Source organism: Canis aureus, chromosome 15, assembly GCF_053574225.1.
Source record: "Canis aureus isolate CA01 chromosome 15, VMU_Caureus_v.1.0, whole genome shotgun sequence".
Classification (NCBI taxonomy): Eukaryota; Metazoa; Chordata; class Mammalia; order Carnivora; family Canidae; genus Canis; species Canis aureus.
This window is the reverse complement of record NC_135625.1, coordinates 40,843,463-40,849,462: the sequence shown is the minus strand read 5'-3', so window position 1 is coordinate 40,849,462 and position 6,000 is coordinate 40,843,463. Positions and strand designations below refer to the sequence as shown.

The 6,000-nt window shown below is 37.0% G+C and overlaps 1 protein-coding gene across 4 annotated transcripts in view; it reads right to left on the bottom strand.

Annotated features, from left to right (window-relative positions):
• Positions 1-549: 549 nt before the first annotated feature.
• Positions 550-6,000, bottom strand: part of LOC144284574 (A disintegrin and metallopeptidase domain 3-like) — a 95,562-nt gene continuing 90,111 nt past the window's right edge. For 2 of the 4 annotated variants that reach the window (XM_077849253.1, XM_077849256.1), the window contains one exon: positions 2,326-2,491. The gene's annotated coding sequence lies outside the window, so the exon portion shown is untranslated. Of the gene's footprint in view, positions 704-1,957; positions 2,029-2,325; positions 2,492-6,000 lie in introns of those variants that run through there. The other 2 variants (XR_013352996.1, XM_077849254.1) reach the window with 2 other exon arrangements.

Below are 6,000 nucleotides of genomic sequence, written 5' to 3'. Positions count from 1 at the left end.
TACTTACATTGATGTTAGAATTATCTAATTGTATCTGTGGGATGAAGTGAGGCTAGAGTCATCCCACTCACCATCTTTCCAGCAATCCTCACCCTTGACCCTTGATGCAGAGAGTGTATACCTTGGCTAACATCCTCAACCCTGGCCTGGGAATTAGGAAGACAGAGAGGAAGGAAGGAGCAGATTTAGGATGGGAGAGGTAGGGATCCCAGAGCTACAGGAAATTTCTCTCCGGGAAGAGCCTGGTTGGAGACAAAAAGAAATGGTTGAAGCACTAGTAGTCTCACCCTATTGGGCGTTCAATCTTCCAAGCTCAGAAAGCAATCCAAAGAGAAGGAACTAGGCTGGGCTAGAGCACAGCCAGCATGGCCAGGGCTGAAGGCCATTGGGAAGCTCTAAGGCTACAGGCAAGCAATACTCAGGAGTTCATCACACTGCCCTAAGCCCTGTAAGGACTGTACTTGCTTTCAGCTCATGCTGGATCACCCTTAGGGCTTCCATGTGGCTCAGCAGCTGCCACAGGATGCAGAAGAAGAAGCAGACACAGGCTTATGCCTTTGCACACAACTGATTTGTTCTGGCTAAGTTTACATTGATTAAAGCCTTCAATAGTGACACAGGAGCAAATGAGCATAATTTGCTATTCTGAAGTTCTTGGTAATTTCATTTCTCCATTTCATGGTTTTCTGGCATGTTTTATTTGCTGTTTTGGAGGAATAGAGGAAAATAGAAATGTTAAAACCTTGTACAAGAAATTTTGTTTAAAAGCTACTGCAGAGTTAATTTAGGAAAAGGAAACCTAAGTGTTTTGTTAACAGTTACTCTAAGCACTAGCAGGGAAGCTATAGAGGTGGGAAGGGCAACACGGCAAATAGAAACTGTGTCCCAGGTGGACAAGAGCATGAAATTGTCTTTGAATATCCTAAGAGAAATCTTAAACCACACAAGTCCAAAACCTAACTCAACTTCTACCCACTTCTCATCTATATCTCCTTTTATCCCAGCACACCCTATTGCAAGCATGAGTTGTGTCAACAGTTGCAACATTAAACTCATCAGGCTTAAAACGTGAGCCTGCTAGTACTACACCAGAGATCCTCAGAAATTTTTATTAAAATAAGGCAGGCCAGTGATCACAATGACCTAAAATAAGTTAGAAATGAGGATAGGGAAAGTAATGGTAGAATTATCCTATGTGTCATATACATGTATGATATATACATGTATGATATAATATATATATCATACATGTATTATATATGTATATATTATATATAATATATATCATACAATTCACCCACTAAAGTATACAATTGAATGATTTTAGGATTTTTTTCATATATTCACAGATGTGTACTTTGACCACCCCTCACCCAGCCTAAACAACCCAGCCCTACACAGCCATTAATCTTTGTCTCTATAGATGTCCCTGTTCTGGATATTTCATTAATATTGTCTCTATAGATGTCCCTGTTCTGGATATTTCATACAAAGAAATATGATTTTGTGACTGGATGTATTCACTTAGCATAATGGTTTCAAAGGTTCACCCACGTTGTTGAGGTGTGTTTCATTCCTTTTTATGGCAAAATAATATTCGTTGTGCATAAATTACTATCCATACAATGTTTATCCATTTATTAGTTGATGGACTTTTGGCAAAGGAATCTCTTGGGCTCTGTGGTGAGCTACTCTCAGGCCTGAACCAGGAGCAAAGAATCTTTGTTTATTGATGGAGACTCTGTAGGTTCTCATTAGATTCTACCTAGGTTGATGGTTTCTTTATCCATGTACAATGCTTTGAGGTATGCAGAAGTGCACTCATTTCAGTAAGAGGGAGATGAGGAGGAGGGCACTGAAGCAAGAAAATCTTACCCCGAAAGCTCAGCTCAGTGAAGAAGGAGTAACAATTCTGGGTTCCCCAAAAGAAAAAGATATATCCTAGATCTCAATTTACCTGAGGCCAAGGATGTATCACCTGGAGATGCAACATTTATATATGACCAGGAACTCAGTTCAAGCAATTCCCTGAAGATAGAGTGATCTTAATGACTCTCTGAAGGTTCTGGGGCTGTCCTTACCTAGCAATATTTCCTCTCAATATCCAAAAGCCTAGAATGTATAGAGCAGGGATACTGGAGAGATGTGGACTATGGGTGTCTTTCCCTGAGAAGGGATCAGTTAGCATGGCCCTGGGGATCTAAGGGTGGGCAGCAGCAGTGTAGCTTGGGATGTAACAATTTTCTTGGTTCAAAAGAGGCAATATTGTTTTTCCCCATTAAGGATCACAGCAAGTAGAGGAATCAATAGACACAAGCCTACATATTTCACTCTCAGGATTTATTTTTTTTGTTTGTGAAATTGAAAGCTTTAAGCCATAACAAAAGGAGAGAATAGCAGATTTTTTTCATTATAGAATCAGATCACATAATGGTGAATGTCTTGGTTAATAGTCTTTCTCCAACCTATGGCTTTTGATGTTGCTTAGTCACTGTTGTAAAACAGAGAAAAATGGAAATGTTAAATTTTAATTGTTAATAAAAGCTATCTAATTTTACTATGCAACTACAGGTGTAGGAAGTAATTAGCATATAGAACACTGCTTATAATGTCACTGTCTATGCCAGTGCTCCATGAAATTATCAAACCCAGCTTTCTTTTTCCTGAATTGTCTGTGACAGCTCCAGTAAAAGGAAATACTATAAAGTGGTATTCACATGTATTTCAGTTACACAGTCTTAACAATTCATGTGGAGAAAAGAAAATTATCAGCAAGGAAAAAAGAGGAAAAGAACATATTTAAAAATATGTGAAGAAATAAATAACTATTGTCTATTTTTATCTTCCAGGGAAGAGTACTTCCAGAAGTCCTCTATGCATTTCCAACAGGTGTCCAACCTATGTACACGTTAAACTCAAACTCATTCTTCACTCCCACCCCGTGGTCACTCCCAACACAAACTGGTGCTGACCAGGCTGTACCTGTATGTCATTAGTAAAAGGTGTCATCATCCATTGGGTCAGAAATATTTATCCCTGCAGGTTTGTCTCTGTAGTTCTCTTGTATTCTAACCTAAATACACCTATCCAGTCACCCATTCAATTGAGTCTACACCTCTGTTATATCTCCTAAAACAATTCTTTTCCTCTTAATCCTGCCCTTCTCACACATTTCTGTGTATTCTATAGTCTTAAAGTTGTTTCACTAACCTTTGGTTCTTACTGACTCTGAATGACTTTTCCCCTACTTTATCCCAGTAAAATTTGTAAAAAGCAAACCATGTCATCCTGAATCCCTCCCATACTACTTCAAAAATACTTTAACTATACAAGAAATACTTCTATATAAGAAAATGACTCCTTGTCATGGCATACGAGACACTTGTCTTGGCTCATAATTACTTGAGTAAATTTTCTCTTGCAATTTTAATTTTAATAAATTTTAAAATGTATTAAGAGCACACATTTGAAAACAGGACTGCATTTACATTTAATCTTGCTTATCTTGCTACTTTATCAATAAACATCATTTAAGTACTTCTTACACTTTATACTCAAACTGTCAATTCATTTTGTTGGTCACCTTCAAAATTTGTTCCTAAAATCATCTTTACTATCCCTGATCGCAGGTACCATCCCTTCCCTCCTGGATTGTTACAGTAGTTTCTCCACTCTCTAATTTCTCCAGTTCTACTGTTGCCATCATACAGACTATTTTTAACAAACCAACCTTTTATGTTTTAACAAACCAGCCTTTTAAAGTGGAAGTAATGAGCTTCAAACTTTAATCTTCCAGTGATTTCCCTCTTTCACTGGGAATAAAACACAGATGGCCCCCAAATCTCCCACAGCCTACAAGAGTTTTACTGTCTGATCTACTACTACCACAGCCCTCTTGCTAACTCTGCTCCAGCTAACCTGACATGACTTTTATTCATCAAACATTCCTGGCTTATTGTTTCATTGAATCATTCATGTGCTTGGAAAGCTCCTGCTCAGGTATATGCATGGATACCTCTGCTAGCTCTACTCCTATGTCAGAAAGAGTTGATTTACAGCTGGAATGGAAAAGCTCTACCTTTATCTCTGGGAAAGCCAGGGTACCTGGTTTCACTTTTTGCCAAGATGTCAGTGAGATTTGTCATGGGCTCTTAAATTTTTTTTTAATTTTAAGTTCAATTTGCCAACATATAGTATAACATCCAGTGCTCATCCCACCAAGTGCCATCCTTAATGCCTGTCATCCAGTTACCCCACTTCCCCTCCTGCAACCCTTTGTTTGTTTCCCCAAAGTTAGGAGTCTCTCATGGTTTGTCTTCCTCTCTAACTGTTCCCCACTCAAGTTTCCCCCTTACCCTAAAGTTCTTTTCACTATTTCTTATATTCCATGTATGAGTAAAACCATATGATAATTATCTTTCTCTGACTGACTTATTTCACTCAGCATAATACCCTCCAGGGTATTATGGATACCCATCCATGTCGATGTAAATGGTAGGTATTTGTCCTTTCTGATGGCTGAGTAATATTCCACTGTGTGTGTGTGTGTGTATATATATATATATACACACACACACACACAATATATATATATATATCACATCTTCTTTATTCATTTATCTGTCAAAGGACATCTTGGCTCCTTCCACAGTTTGGCTATTGTGGACATTGATGCTATAAATATTGTGGTACAGATCCCATCATTTCACTACATCTGTATCTTGGGGAGCAATTGCTGGGTTGTAGGGTAGCTCTATTTTTAACTTCATAAGGAATCTCCACACTGTCTTCCAGAGTGGCTGTACCAGCTTGCAAGCCACCAACAGTGCAAGAGAGTTCCCCTTTCTCCACATCCCTGCCAACATTTGTTGTTTCATGTCTTATTAATTAAGGAAACTTGAGGCCTTGTGCATGAGGTGTACCTGTGGTGCCCATTGCTTGCCTGCACTCTCTTTGCTGCACTGTACCATTTACATTTAAATAAAAGCCTCATGTGAGTTGACCCCAGAAAGTCAAGTACCTCCTTTCAAATATCTAAACTGGGAAATACTCATTCAATCATATTCAAAATTTCTATCCAGCTCCTCCCTCACCATCAACTCTCCCGTTTACCTCTACTGAAAAATAAGAACATTTTACATGAAGGGTAGTAGTTATGTTTTCTTTGGTGGCAGATGGGAAATAGAAATCCATTAACAACAACAAAAGAAATCCAAAAAAACAAAAACAAACAAATAAAAACACAAGAAATCCATTAACTTAACTCTCCATCAAAGTAAAATATGAAGGAGTGGCAAATTAGTAATTGGATGAACTCTTGATTTCACTAATGGTTGAATTTTTAATTTTTCCATTTACTCCCAGTGATAGGTCTGTCAAATACTATGATTTCTCTATGTATCTGACTTATAAATATGAATAAATATAGGTATACAAATGTATATATGTACATATACAATTTATAGATATATATTTTGAATATATGCAAATGCCAACTTTATCCTATTTATAGTAAAGAATTTTCTTTCTAACCTGGAGGGACAGTGCATTTATCATTTTGCCTTGCATCTAATAGATCATCAAAAATGGAAATTTCATTTTCCATCACCAGGTATATATCAGGCTATATGTATCAAAATTGTGAAGTTCTTAAGAGTTAAACCCTGGAGTCTGGTTGTCTTAAATGAAATTACATCTCCCAAATTTACTAAAATTTTGTACACATAGTAACTTAAGTTTTTTATGTCTGTCCCTTCATTTCTAAAATGAGGATAAATATAACCATGGAGCCTTAGTGAGGAAGAAATATCAATGTTGGGAGTCAATCTGTGTAAATCTACCAAGTTAGAACTTAAATGTGTGAGCAAGATGCATGATGGCTCATAAATATTTTAAAGTCATTTCTTATCATAAAAATGTTGGTTAATAAATCTCTGGTAATATTAACAAAATATTAAATTTTAGTTTTCAAATTAAATTAAAACTAAATTAAATTTAGTT